General features: G+C 42.9%; 1 long non-coding RNA gene across 1 annotated transcript; it reads right to left on the bottom strand.

The window, feature by feature from the left end:
• Window positions 1-310: 310 nt before the first annotated feature.
• LOC123406198 lies at window positions 311-2,323 on the bottom strand. Its single transcript, XR_006612038.1, has 3 exons — window positions 2,132-2,323; window positions 1,487-1,551; window positions 311-351 (listed from the first exon to the last, which is right to left on the bottom strand). It is a non-coding gene; the product is annotated as an uncharacterized LOC123406198 (long non-coding RNA).
• Window positions 2,324-13,445: the final 11,122 nt, after the last annotated feature.

The following is a 13,445-nucleotide window of genomic DNA, read 5'->3' as shown; positions in this document are numbered from 1 at the left end:
TCAAAACTTTTTGTTCCAAAACTTGGTTTCATTTCTATTTGTTAGGCCTTTTCAACCCAATTATTTGTCCGATATTAAATCCAACAATACAATGGACTTCATTCCACTCTCCTATGAGACATGCTCCACGTAAAATTAAAACCATCAATCATATAACATCACATAATACATCTCCCAGGTTTACATAACACAATAACTCATCTCATTAATACATTTCCTTACACAAGAATATAGCAAGAACGGACAAAATTACACAACAGAACAATGGCACATCTGCTACTATCCCAACAATACAATGGACTTCATTTCACTCTCCTATGAGACATGCTCGAGATGCGACAACTTGTCATCCTACAAGAACATTACACTGCACATGAATCAATCAAAACAAAATAAATATAAAAATATTAGAAATGAAAAGATTTGTTCATCCTGAAGATGATGTTAAAAGAAATGCGAACAAAAGTGAGAGAGACATGCACTTAGTTTTTTTTATGAGAGGAAGTTGTGCGCGCATAGACACGGTACCACACCATTCAAGATAATTAACAGAAATTGGGCATAAACATAGACTAAGTTCAAATCAAAATATGTAACTCTAAAGCCAAATCAAACTAACGAATATGTTTAGCCAACCAAGCAGGAGAGCACTAATGCTTTACTAGCTAAACTAGAACGTGACCATCCAACATACATACACGTATCATGCAGGAACATATATGAACATTTTTCTGTAAGGGGGACATCAAGACCTTGTTTTGGAAGGACTAAAGAGCTCAAGAAGTTAGGAGTCAATCCTGAAGCATGAGGCCATGGATAACAGTAGCAACCATGAGGAACAAAATATCAAAGCGTAGGATGCAATCATGTGAACCAAACTTAGCTGAGCAACAACTACAAGAATGCTGGTGGCTGCAACACAGTGGTAGAAAAAAGACCAGCTGGGTGTTTAGTGCAGTAGACATTAAACTACCACTAATTGAGACATAAGTGAAGGTACCAACACTGTAACATCTTATACTCAGTGTATAGTAAGCTTAAATTTCAAGATAAAACACAAATAGAGTGCAGTATAAATCATCACAGGAGTCGTGCTTCAAACTGTGCAGGCAGGATTTTATGTTGGCTACATCAATAATCATCATAATCCTAAATCACAGTTGATAGGGTGAGCGAAACCGCTGGCTGAAACCAATCTGCACGAAATAAAGCCTATGATTCACAAATATCTGAATCGTTCTCCTGTCCATCTCAGTAACATACAAAGATGAATCGCACACCGAATAATTGATCCAAGAAAACTTTTGTCCTAGCCAAGATAATGTGGGAAACTCGAACTTGTTTAATGGTTTAACCTTTTTCATCAAGTTGGGAAGCTCCGGAAATAATGTTTCTTTAATAATAGTACATAGATGTTCTAATATGTAGATATTTTTTAAACATGAACATCACACAAAATTTTAAAAGGGTACATAATGTACTTTACCCAGATTTGAGAAAGTCCCATAGACCCGCCCTCCAAGGACCAAGCTACGGCAGACCGTCTGTTCGCTGCAATAAAAACATGATTAGATCATTAGTGTTTGGCAAGAACTTATCATTGAGAAAATAAACATTTATGCTTGATGAACAGGTCGACAGAGGTAACAGAACACATCACGAACAACATATTCAGCCTACCAGCAACTAGCAGATGACAAAATAACAAAGGCCTGCAAGTTCATTGGACATTAAAACATTTTAAAAGATGGTGCAATCAGTGGCCTCCTAGCTAGTATGAGATGCTGATTTGTTAAGCGCTAATCTACGGAGGAACTCAACCTACAAGATGTGCAAATAGCATAGTTGGCGTTTGGGGATGGGTACAGCAACATTAAAAGGATTTATTTTTTTAAAAGAAAACATTAACAGGAAAGAGGAGAGTACAACGATCCAGCATTGCTGGAAACTATTTCCGTGGTGCTATTTCTACATTACCCACCACACCAGTTCGATCGATATGAGTTATGGGCCAACAAAGAAACCACCATCCCTAATCTATTTCAGCATATGACCGGCTTGACTCAGGCCCTTGTTAGCCTAACATCGGGCTCATCTTTACACCGAATTTACAGAAGGGACATGCACGCACCTCTCGGGGCCCGTAAATGGCGGCGATGACCCTGGTGTTGCCCATCTCGAAGAGCGCCGAGCCGTCGGCCTTGGAGATGACGCCAACCTCGCCCTTGAGCTGCCACATCTGCGAGACGCCGGCCGAGAAGAATCAGAGCCAATCGAGGATGAACCGGGCGAAGGTGTTATGGACAATAGCATAAGACTCCAGAGAATTACAATATATGTACCTTGAAGAATTCTGCAAGAAATGGAATATATCCACCGATGCCGTCACTGTCAGCTCATTCAGATAAGCATAGGGGCTTTTTTTTCCACCTGTACCCAGTTGGAGAAGATGTCATATCATAATCCACATGTAGCACCACCTAATTAAATACTGCACTAGACTAAGAAGCTTCCCGGTAGCCAGCGGTTGTGATCCCAGTCCCCGGTCTGGCTCCTTGTCGCCCCGGCCGTTATGCAGCAGCTATGCATGCATGCTTGACTGCTGACCAGGCTAAAAAATGTTGAATTTGGTTCGATGAATTCTACTGCTTGGCTTTACCTGTTGACCAAGACAAGAATCGCATTCACAACCTAGCCAAGTGCATTTGTGAATGAAGTTAACTTCGTGTTAAACCACCACGTGGCTTTTTACATACTCTGACGATGTATGTACCTATGTTAATAGCAGGCGTGGTGGTGGGCGTGGCAGCGGCGGTCTGGCGGCAAGGGGAGGCACGGGTCGAACAGGCTCGCGGCGATGCGGCTGCTGTCGGAGGCGGCGACGTCGAGCGGCATGCCGGTGTACTCGTACAACGATCGTACAACGAGGTGGCGCGCGCGACCAACTCCTTCTCCCACACGCACAGGCTTGGCACGGGCGCCTACGGCACGGTCTACGTCGGGAGGCTCCCGGCGAACTCGACGGCGCTCGTGGCCATCAAGCGACTCCGGTGCCGCCACAACGACGACGGCAACGACGGCAGCAGGGCGGTGGCGCTGCTGCTCAACGAGATCAGGCTCATCTCCTCGCTCAGCCACCCCAACCTGGTCCGCCTCCTCGGCTGCTACCTCGACCGCGGCGAGCAGATCCTCGTCTACGAGCTCATCCCCAACGGCACCCTCTCCCACCACCTCCACGGCGACGGAGACACGCTGCCGTGGCGCGCGCGGCTCGGCGTCGCGGCGGGCACGGCGGCCGCCATCGCGTACCTGCACGCCGCGCGCCCGCCCATCTTCCACCGCGACGTCAAGTCCGGCAACATCCTCCTCGGCGCCGACCTCCGCGCCAAGCTCGCCGACTTCGGCCTCTCCCGCGCCGCCCGTGGCGCCGAGGACGCCTCGCGCTCGCGCGTCTCCGTCGCGCCGCAGGGCACGTCCCCTTGGTCTCCAGTGAACAACGGTTGTGACGGCGTCGCCGAAGCACTCGACGCAGATCTTGAAGTCCCACTCGCATGGCAGGATGTCCTGGCCGCGCTCGTCGCTCATGACCTTGGCGTCGTAGCCGTTGACGGTGCAGGAGGAGCCCTTGGAGCCGGCCATCTGCGTGTTGAGCGGTGTACTTTGGATCTGGGTAGGGTTTGCATATCTAAGGAGGAGCCCTTGGAGACGGCTCGTCGCAGCCGTTGACGGCGCAGGAGCCAGCCGCGATGTGGGGGACGAGGGGAGGGGTGGATCTGGGTAGGGTTGCATTTTTTTTGCGTGTGTTTGCATTTGGATCCATTGAGAGACGTTGGATCAGGTTAGCTTTGACGGCTCAGATCAGCTACGCTCGTGTGATCCGTGGAAAGGGTAGTTCTTCGCTCTGATTGGTCAAAGATATGTTTCATTTAAAATGCATTTTAAAACAGTATAAGAAATTTAAAAATGAAAAACTTTCACATTATATCATTACATGTGACCTAGTCATGAGGAAAAATCGCAAACTTGAAATACGGTAAATATTTCAAAAAAATATTCTCTAAAATGAGATATTATGTATAAAGATTTCTACTTTCCAAGTTAAATGACCAAAGTTATGTTAAAATTCATGCCATGGTTTATTCAAATGATGTAATATTTTGCACAAGGGTGCATCTTGAAATGACAAACAATGTTGCCTAAGAAAGTTTTTATTTTCTTTCGACGAAAAATTCATTTTTCATTTTGCCCAAAATGAGTTTCTTTTGTGAAGGACCTACCATATATTTGGACGAAAAATTGGACCAGATCATTTTTCTAAAATAGAAGGCCATATTTGATGTCCAATTGACAAAATGGTTGGGTGTTAAAAGTTTTTTTTCACCTCTCGTGAAAAGACAAATTTATATCAATTCAGCTGAAAGCGGGTCAAATTTAAACTACAACTGCCTCATACTTTGTTCTTTCTTTTTTCCAAAAATATTTTTTTGGTTCAAAATTATATATTTAATCATAGAAACATCAAAAGTTTTTAAAGATTCAACCCCTAGATAGGAACGGCCATGCCCTCCGCTTTGACCGCATTTTGAAACAGGCATGCAAAATTCAAAAAAATCAAAAAATTAGAAAACTTCCGCATTATGTCATTATATGTGACCAAGTTATGAGTAAAAATAATAAAGTTGTAAAATGGCAATTATTTTAAAAAAAGTGTTCTCAGAAATGGGCTATCATGTGTGAAGATTCATGTCTTTCAAGCCAAATGATCAATCTTATGGCCACATTCATGGCATAGTTTGTTCAAATGATCTAATATTGTGCACAAGGGTGTGTATTGGAATGACAAACAATGTTTCTTAAGGAAGTTTTCAATTTCCTTGTATGAAAAATTCATTTTTTATTTTTTAAGTAACCAAAATGAGTTTTTTTGTGAAGGACCTATCATATATTTGTAGCAAAATTGGACCAAATCAATTTTCTAACATGATAGGGCATATTTAATGTATAATTGATCAAATGGTTGGGCGTTAAAGGATTTTATCGACCTCTCGTTAAAAAAGACAAATTTTGTTGAATCGACTGAAAGCGGGTCAAATTTGAACTCCAACTACATTATAGTTTGCTCTTTATTTCTCCCAAAAGTCATTTCTAGGTACAGAAGTATCTATTTAATCAGAGAAAAACCAAAATATTTCCAAGATTCAACCACTAGGTAGGAACGGTCATACCCGCTATTTTGACCGCATTTTGAAATGGCCATGAAAAATTAAAAAGAAAATCAAAAAACGGGAAACCTTTGCATTGTGTCATTATATGTGACCAAATTACCACGAAAAATAATAAACTTGTAATATGAAAATTATTTTAAAAAAGTCTTCTTATAAATGGGCTATCATGTGTGAAGATTCATGGCTTTCAAGCCAAATGATCAATCTTATAGCCACATTCATGACATAGTTTGTTGAAATGATATAATATTATGCACAAGGGTGCATATTGGTATGTCAAACAATGTTGATTAAGGAAGTTTTCATTTTCCTTGTATGAAAAATTCATTTTCCATTTTTCAAGTGACCAAAATGAATTTTTTTTGTGAAGTACCTACCATATATTTGTTTCAAAATTGGACCAAATCATTTTTATAAAATACTAGGCCATATTTAATGTACAATGGACAAAATGGTTGGGTGTTAAAAGCTTTTATCCACCTCTCATGAAAAAAGACAATTTTATGTTGATTCAGATGGAAGCGGGTTAAATTTAAACTACAACTGCATTATAGTTTGCTCTTTATTTTTCCTAAAAATCATTTATAGGTATATGAGTATCTATTTAATCAGAAATACATGGTGTGGTGGCTTGACGTCGAGGTTTGGATGGTGGTCGAAGGCTCCAACTCCAGAGCGCGTGAACTTGCATGCCAGCCGCATGGTCACCGCCTGACCGTTGTGTTGCCACGCTTTCGGGATGGAATAGGCATGTATGGTAGGTTGGAAAAATCTCTCGGTAGGTGTTAGGAAGAAGAATACAATAAAAGAATCTCACGAGGAGACCGAACTAAGATCAAACATGAATTACCAGCCAAGTGTTTGAATAGCGGTGCGGGAAATGCACATAGACAATGGGCCTAAATTTTGGATGAGGATGATCATCTACTAAGGACACTCTTTTGGCAAATTTTTAGCTCAAATGGATGAACCTAAGTGACACTTCCTTTGCAAAGTACCACACTATCAGAAATATGGATGTTGAAGCTGGGATCAAATGAATGAATGTATTGAGCTGAAATTTGGTGTATGATGCTAATTTAGGCATATGAAGGCACTGTAATTTTTTTATACCATTTGGACATGTCAAAGTGACACTTCCTTCACAAAGTGTTATTTTAAACAGAATAGGAAAATGAATATTGCTGAATTATTTTTGAACTATGAAAGGAAGAGTTTTCACATATTTGAGGAATATATGATCCAAAGTATTTATGAGAATTTTTTGAGAATTTTTGGAATGACAGAATAGTAGGTTGCTTCACAAACTAGGCGGGTTTGACGTATGACATAGAATGGACCCACGAGTGACATGTTAACATAGTTAGAACATGTTACAACTTTTTTATAATCGTCGTAAAAGTTATGACGATCTCATCTTATGCGGTTACGACGTTTTTGACTCACACCGTCGTAATTTATATGTAGATTTGATCCCTCAAATGGTTTACGACAATCTCGGGTGAAATCGTCATAGATTTATGACGAATTCATCAACGACGTCTTAAAAAACGTCATGTATGAGCATATTTCTTGTAGTGGTAGGTATAAACTATCGCGCGATCCCGACCGCCACACAAAGGATGACAATCAAAAGACTAATCATGCTCAGATTTCATCACATAGCGGTTCACCATACGTGCATGCTACGGGAATCACTTACTTCAACACAAGTATTTCTTGATCCACAACACCTTACTAGCATAACTTCAATATTACCACAACCACAACTGAAAACTAATTGAGATGAATCAAACTTCTCTAACTATTCAATGCACATAAAGGTGGAAGTTTTCATATCCTTTTGGATAACTACCCCTGTTGAGACTACTTTCAAAGAATAGATCAACTACCGAGCCACGCACCTCCGTGCTCTAAAATATACAAGTGAAGCACATAGAGCAAAATCAACTATCTCAAAAGATATAAGTGAAGCACAGGTGAGCTGAATTGTCTACAGAAGGATATAAGTGAAGCTCGACAAAATCATGGTGAGTGCATGTCTCTCTCTCTAGGTGTGCAGCAAGGATGATTGTGACACAACAAAAATAAGACTCCTACGATACAAGACGCTCCAAGCAAAACACATAACATGTGGTGAATAAAAATATAGCCCCAAGTAACGCTACCGATGGATTGAAGACGAAAGAGGGGATGCCTTCCCGGGGCATCCCCAAGCTTAGGCTTTTACGATATACTTGAATCTCTTGGGGTGCCTTGGGCATCCCCCAGCTTGAGCTCTTGCCACTCTTTATCTCTTTGTCCATAAGAACTTCAGCCAAAACTTGAAAACTTCACAACACGAAACTTAAACAGAAACTCGTGATAACATTAGTATAAGAAAGCAAATCACCACTTCCTTAGATACTGTAACAAACTTAAATTCTACTTATGTTGATGTTGGGTTACTGTATTTTCAATCTTCCATGCCTAATACCCCCCGATAATATCCATAGTTTCATCAAAATAAGCAACCAACTCAACAAAAACAGATTCTGTTAACAGCAGACTAGTCTGTAGCAATCCGTATACTTCGTATACTTCTGTTACTTCAAAAATTCTGAAAACTTACGACAGTCTGAAGAATTTGCGTAGAAATCAGCAAAAAAAGGATCAACTCAAAAGCTCTTACAGAAATAAAATGAAAATTCTTTTCGTGAGCAGAAAGTTTCTGTCTTTTCCAGCATGACCAAACGATCATAACAGAATTATGAAAGTGTGGAAAACACAAAACAGAAAGAAAAAGGATAGATTCGTTGGGTTTCCTCCCAACAAGCGCTTTTGTTTAACGCCCTTAGATAGGCAAAAGGTGATGGAATCACGTATAGTCATCTTTGGTGCTCATACCATAAGTAGCCCTCATCATAGATTCATAAGGCAATCTTATTTTATTCCTAGGAAAGTTCTCCATGCCCTTGTTTAGAGGAAATTGAAAAATGATATTCCCTTCCTTCGTATCGATGATAGCACCAATAGTCCTTACGGAAGGTCTACCAAGAATAATGGGACATGAAGTATTGCAATCTATGTCAAGTATGGTGAAATCCACGGGTACATAGTTCTTATTTGCAACAATAAGATCATCATCTATCCTTCCCATGGGTTTCTTGACAGTAGAATCCGCAAGATGCAAATTAAGAGAACACTCTTCAATCTCATGAAAACCATCAATATCACATATAGACTTTGGAATCGCGGAAACACTAGCACCCAAATCACACAAAGCATTGCACTCATAGTTTTTGATCTTGATTTCGATAGTAGATTCCCACTTATCATGAAGTTTTCTAGGTATAGAGACTTCTAGTTCGAGCTTCTCTTCAAGAGATTTCATCATAGCATCTACGATATCCGCGGTAAAGGCTTTTCTTTGGATATAAGCATGTGGAGAGTTTGCAATGGATTGCATCAAAGAAATGCATTCAAATAAGGAGCAATTATCATAATTGAATTCCTTGAAATCCAAAGTGGGAGTTTCATTACTATCGAAAATTTTGATTTCTTCTACTCCACTCTCCACACCTTTATCATCAAGATGGGTGGACTCTGAATCATTGGGGCATTTTTCAACCAAAGTGGATTCATAACCAGCCCCTTCATCAATAGGTTTGACACGCGAAAACAAAGATTCAAGAAGAGTCACACCAAGCATTTTAAGGTCTTCGTGATTTGCATCACTAGAACGCACCCTTTTAAACCATTCATGGCTAGCGCGAATTTGGGCGGTTATTTCTTTGCTCTCATTCATGGAGACACGCATAGATTTTAAAGTTTCATCCAAGTTGACCTTGGGAGGAGCACGTCTAACTTTCAAAGCATCAATATCACAAGACATCCTATCAACGCTCTTAGCCAAATCGTCAATTTTGAGTAGTTTTTCCTCTATGGACGCATTGAAAATCTTTTGAGAGTTGATGAACTCTTTGATATTACTTTCTAAATCAGAGGGTAATTTGTTGTGATTTCCATAAGTGTTGTTGTAGGAATTGCCATAATTGTTAGACGAGTTACTAGGAAAAGGCCTAGGAACATAGTTTCCTCTAAAAACATTGTTGTTGCCAAAATTGTTCCTACCAACAAAATTAACGTCCAAACTAGCATTGCTATTCTCAATCAAGGAAGATAGTGGCATGTCATTAGGATCTAAAGGAGCGTTTCTACTAGCAACCAAATTCATCAACTCATCCATCTTAGCACTAAGCGAGTTAATTTCTTCTATAGCATGTACCTTTTTGTTAGCACGTGACCTTTCAGTGTGCCACTGAGAGTAGTTAGTCATGATATTGTCTAGGAGTTTTGTAGCGTCTCCTAACGTGATTTCCATGAACGTTCCACCTGAGGCGGAGTCCAAGATATTGCAAGAAGCAAAATTCAAACCAGCGTAAAAGATTAGTATAATCATCCACAAACTCAAGCCATGAGCGGGACAATTTCTAATCATTAACTTCATCCTCTCCCTAGATTGTGCAACGTGTTCATGATCAAGTTGCTTGAAATTCATGATATCATTATGTAAGGAGATGATCTTAGCCGGCGGAAAATACTTGGATATGTAAGCATCTTTGCACTTATCCCAAGAATCGATACTATTTTTAGGCAAAGAAGAAAACCAAGTTTTTGCGCGATCTCGCAACGAGAAAGGAAAAAGCTTCAACTTAATCACGTCATTATCCACATCTCGTTTCTTTTGCATATCGCAAAGCACAATGAAGGTATTGAGATGGGATGCGACATCTCCACTAGGAAGACCAGAGAATTGCTCTTTCATAACAAGATTCAGCAAAGCTGCGTTGATTTCATACGATTCCGCACTAGTGGCGGGAGCAATCGGAGTACTAATAAAATCATTATTATTGGTACTCGAGAAGTCGCAAAGTTTGGTGTTTTCAGCCATGATGACTTCAACAAACAAACAAGCACACAAGCAAACAAGAAAACCGGCAAAGGAAAACGACTAGAAGACAAAAGGCAAAAGAAAACGGTAAAGGAGAAAAGCAAATGAAAACGACAAATGTGAAGTGGGGGAGAGGAAAACGAGAGGCAACTGGCAAAAAAGGTAAATGCAAGAGATGAGTTTGTGAAACCTACTTGGATAGATCTCTCCTTCCCCGGCAAAGCCGCCAGAAATACTTCTGCTACTGCAACAAAAGACCTTCCTAACGGCGCCAGAAACACGTGCTGACGGGGGACTATTCTTGTCTTGATACTCCTGAGCAACGGCACCGGCAATCGTTCTGCTACGGCTACGCCTTTAGGGACTTCCTTGGCAAATATGCAAAGGATTACCCCGTGGCCTTGTAGCCTTGCGTTGGTGTTCCCTCGAAACTGAAAGGATGATGTAGCACAGCGGCGGTAAGTATTTTCCTCAGTTTTGAGAACCAAGGTATCGATCTAGTGAAGGAATATCACAAGTACCTGCACAAACACAAAGAGCTTGCACCCAACGTTATGAAGGGGTTGTCAATCCCTTATAGATTGTTTGCCAAGTGAGAACTGAAAGCAATAAAGTAACAAAGCAAAGTAAAAGCGAAAGTGGAAACGATAGGTGTGAATAGACCCCGGGGGCGTAGTGTTCACTTGTGGCTTCTCTCATGAAAGCAAGTAGACGGTGGGTGAACGAATTACTGTCGAGCAATTAATAGAACCACGCAAAGTCGTGACGTTATCTATGGCAATGATTATATCCATAGACATCACGTCCAAAACAAGTAGACCGATACTTTCTGCATCTACTACTATTACTCGACACGTGGACCGCTATCCAACATGTATCTAGTGTATTAAGTCCAAAAGAACAGAGTAACGCCTTAAGCAAGATGACATGATGTAGATGGACAATCTCATATCTACGATAAAATCCCATCTTGTTACCCTTGATGGCAACAACATAATGAGTGCCTTGCAGCCCCTTCTGTCACTGGAAAAGGTCACCACACGGTATGGACCCAAAACCAAGCACTTCTCCCATTGCAAAAATCATAGATCTAGTTCGCCAAACAAAACCCAAGACTCGGAGAGACTTACAAGGATATCAAATCATGCACATAAGAAATCAACAAAGACTCAAATATATATCATAGATAATCTGATCACAAATCCACAGTTCATCGGATCTTGACAAGCACATCGCCAAAAAGGATTATATCGGATAGATCTCCATGAAAACCATGGAGAACTTTGTATTGAAGTTCCAAGAGAGAGAAGAAGCCAACTAGCTACTAACTACGGACCCGTAGGTCTGAAGTGAACTACTTACGAGTCATTGGAGGGGCGATGATGATGATGTAGAAGCCCTCCAACTCCAAAGTCCCCTCCGGCAGGGCACCGGGAAGAGTCTCCAAATGAGATCTCGCGGAAACGGAAGCTTGCGGCGCGGAAAAGTGTTTTCGTGGATTCCCTGATTTTTTTCTATATTTTAGGGAATATATAGGCGAAGGAGCTAGGTCAGGGGGGCGCCAGGGAGGCCACAAGCCTGGTAGCCGCCGCCCCCTAGCGGCGGCTACAGGGCTTGTGGGCCCCCTGTAGCTCTCTTGCCTTGGCCCTCAAGCCCCCTGATCTTCTTCCGTTCAGGAAAAATTTATTTCGGGGATTTTATTCCGTTTGGAGTCCGTTCCAAAATCAGATCTCAAAAGAGCCAAAAACACAGAAAAAATAGGAACTGGCACTTGGCACTGAGTTAATAAGTTATTCCCAAAAAATATATAAAAGGTACATAAAACATCTAAAGATGACAAGATAACAGCATGAAACCACCAAAATTATAGATACGTTTGAGACGTATCACGTGGTCGGCCTTGTTAAGGCGGTGGACACTATCTTTGGTGGTAAGTGTTTTTACTCCTCAGCTTGTTGAATCTTTGCACTTGAATCTTGTCTTACTTCTTTCCGTGGGGCAGCCCACTTTTCGGAAATGCAAGCGCGGTGACGGCCCACTTTTCGGAACAGGATCGGGCCGGTGCTGAGGTTAGTGAAGGTGCCGAATGGTCGGCAGCAGAGATGGCGCATGCCTGTGAAGCTCGAATCGTCCATCTCCGCGCTCTCTCGCACCGACTGCTGTCGGCCGGCCAGGACGTCGTTTGGGCCCTTTGGGCTGATCGTGGTGAAGAGGGGCCGGAGGAACGAGTCGCGACCTCGCTGGAGCATGTCGTCTACCGGTTTCACGCATGGAGGGCTTCAGCCGCCCGGGCCGGTGCCCGGCTCGCCGTGTCCTTCATGCTCTCCTGGTATCGTGGCGTCGACCTGGCCACGCTGGCCCCCCTGTGGGCGGCCGCCCAGCCGGATCTGGCACGACGCAAGGAGGAGATTGGGTTCCGCGCCCACGAGCTCGCCTGCTACTCCGTGCTGGAGACCTACTTCCCCGATCTCAACAACAACGGCATGCCCCTCCTTGAAGACGACTACGGCATCCCCAACAGCGAGGATGATGAGTAGGTTGGGTCCAGCTCGGACGAGCCCACTGCAGCCGATGGCCATGCTGCCGCCAATGCTGGTGGCGGAGCATCCACGTCCTTTGCCCCGGAAGTGCAGCCACCTAAGGGGGCCGACACGGAGGCGCCACCTGCTGGCGAGATGGAGGCCCGCTAGGAGGCACCATCGGCTGGCGAGATGGAGGCCCACCAGGAGGCTCGTCCAGAAGGCGGTGCTGCCGTAGCCGGCCTTACTTTGCCTGCTTTCTTTCTTTCCACTTTTTAAATTGTTAAGAACAGGTCCACCCACTGAGGGTGTATTGTATCTGTACTCTTGGTCGTGGGCCCTTATCTTACTTATTGCATGTTTTTAAGTTATCTATCTGTCGTCTGCCCTTTGGCTCGTCGTCATTCCTTGTTTAAAGTTCTTTTCCTATCCGCCCCGCTCCTTGGACTTTGTTCCTGTCGACCAGCCTGGTGGTGGACTGGAGCTGAACAAGGAGTGGGCTGTCGGAAGCGGGGCGCTTGTACTTCAAAAAATTTATAAGTTAGATTCTGAGTCCATCCAGGCAAACGGTCGAACGATACCGCCTTTAGTCAATTTTTTCCTATAGGCCCCGCCTCCCTTTGCTTGTGCGGATGCTGGCCCCACAGCCACGTGGTGGTCTGTAGCCGGCTAGGGTTAGGCTGTCCAAGAGAAGGAGGTATAGTACTTTGTCGATTTTGGGGCGAGGGTTGGGTGAGCCGGCAGTCCCCGGGTCGGCTCGGCCAACCC

Source organism: Hordeum vulgare, chromosome 1H, assembly GCF_904849725.1.
Source record: "Hordeum vulgare subsp. vulgare chromosome 1H, MorexV3_pseudomolecules_assembly, whole genome shotgun sequence".
Taxonomy (NCBI): Eukaryota; Viridiplantae; Streptophyta; class Magnoliopsida; order Poales; family Poaceae; genus Hordeum; species Hordeum vulgare.
The sequence above is the reverse complement of the archived record's forward strand: the minus strand, read 5'-3'. Positions and strand labels throughout refer to the sequence as shown.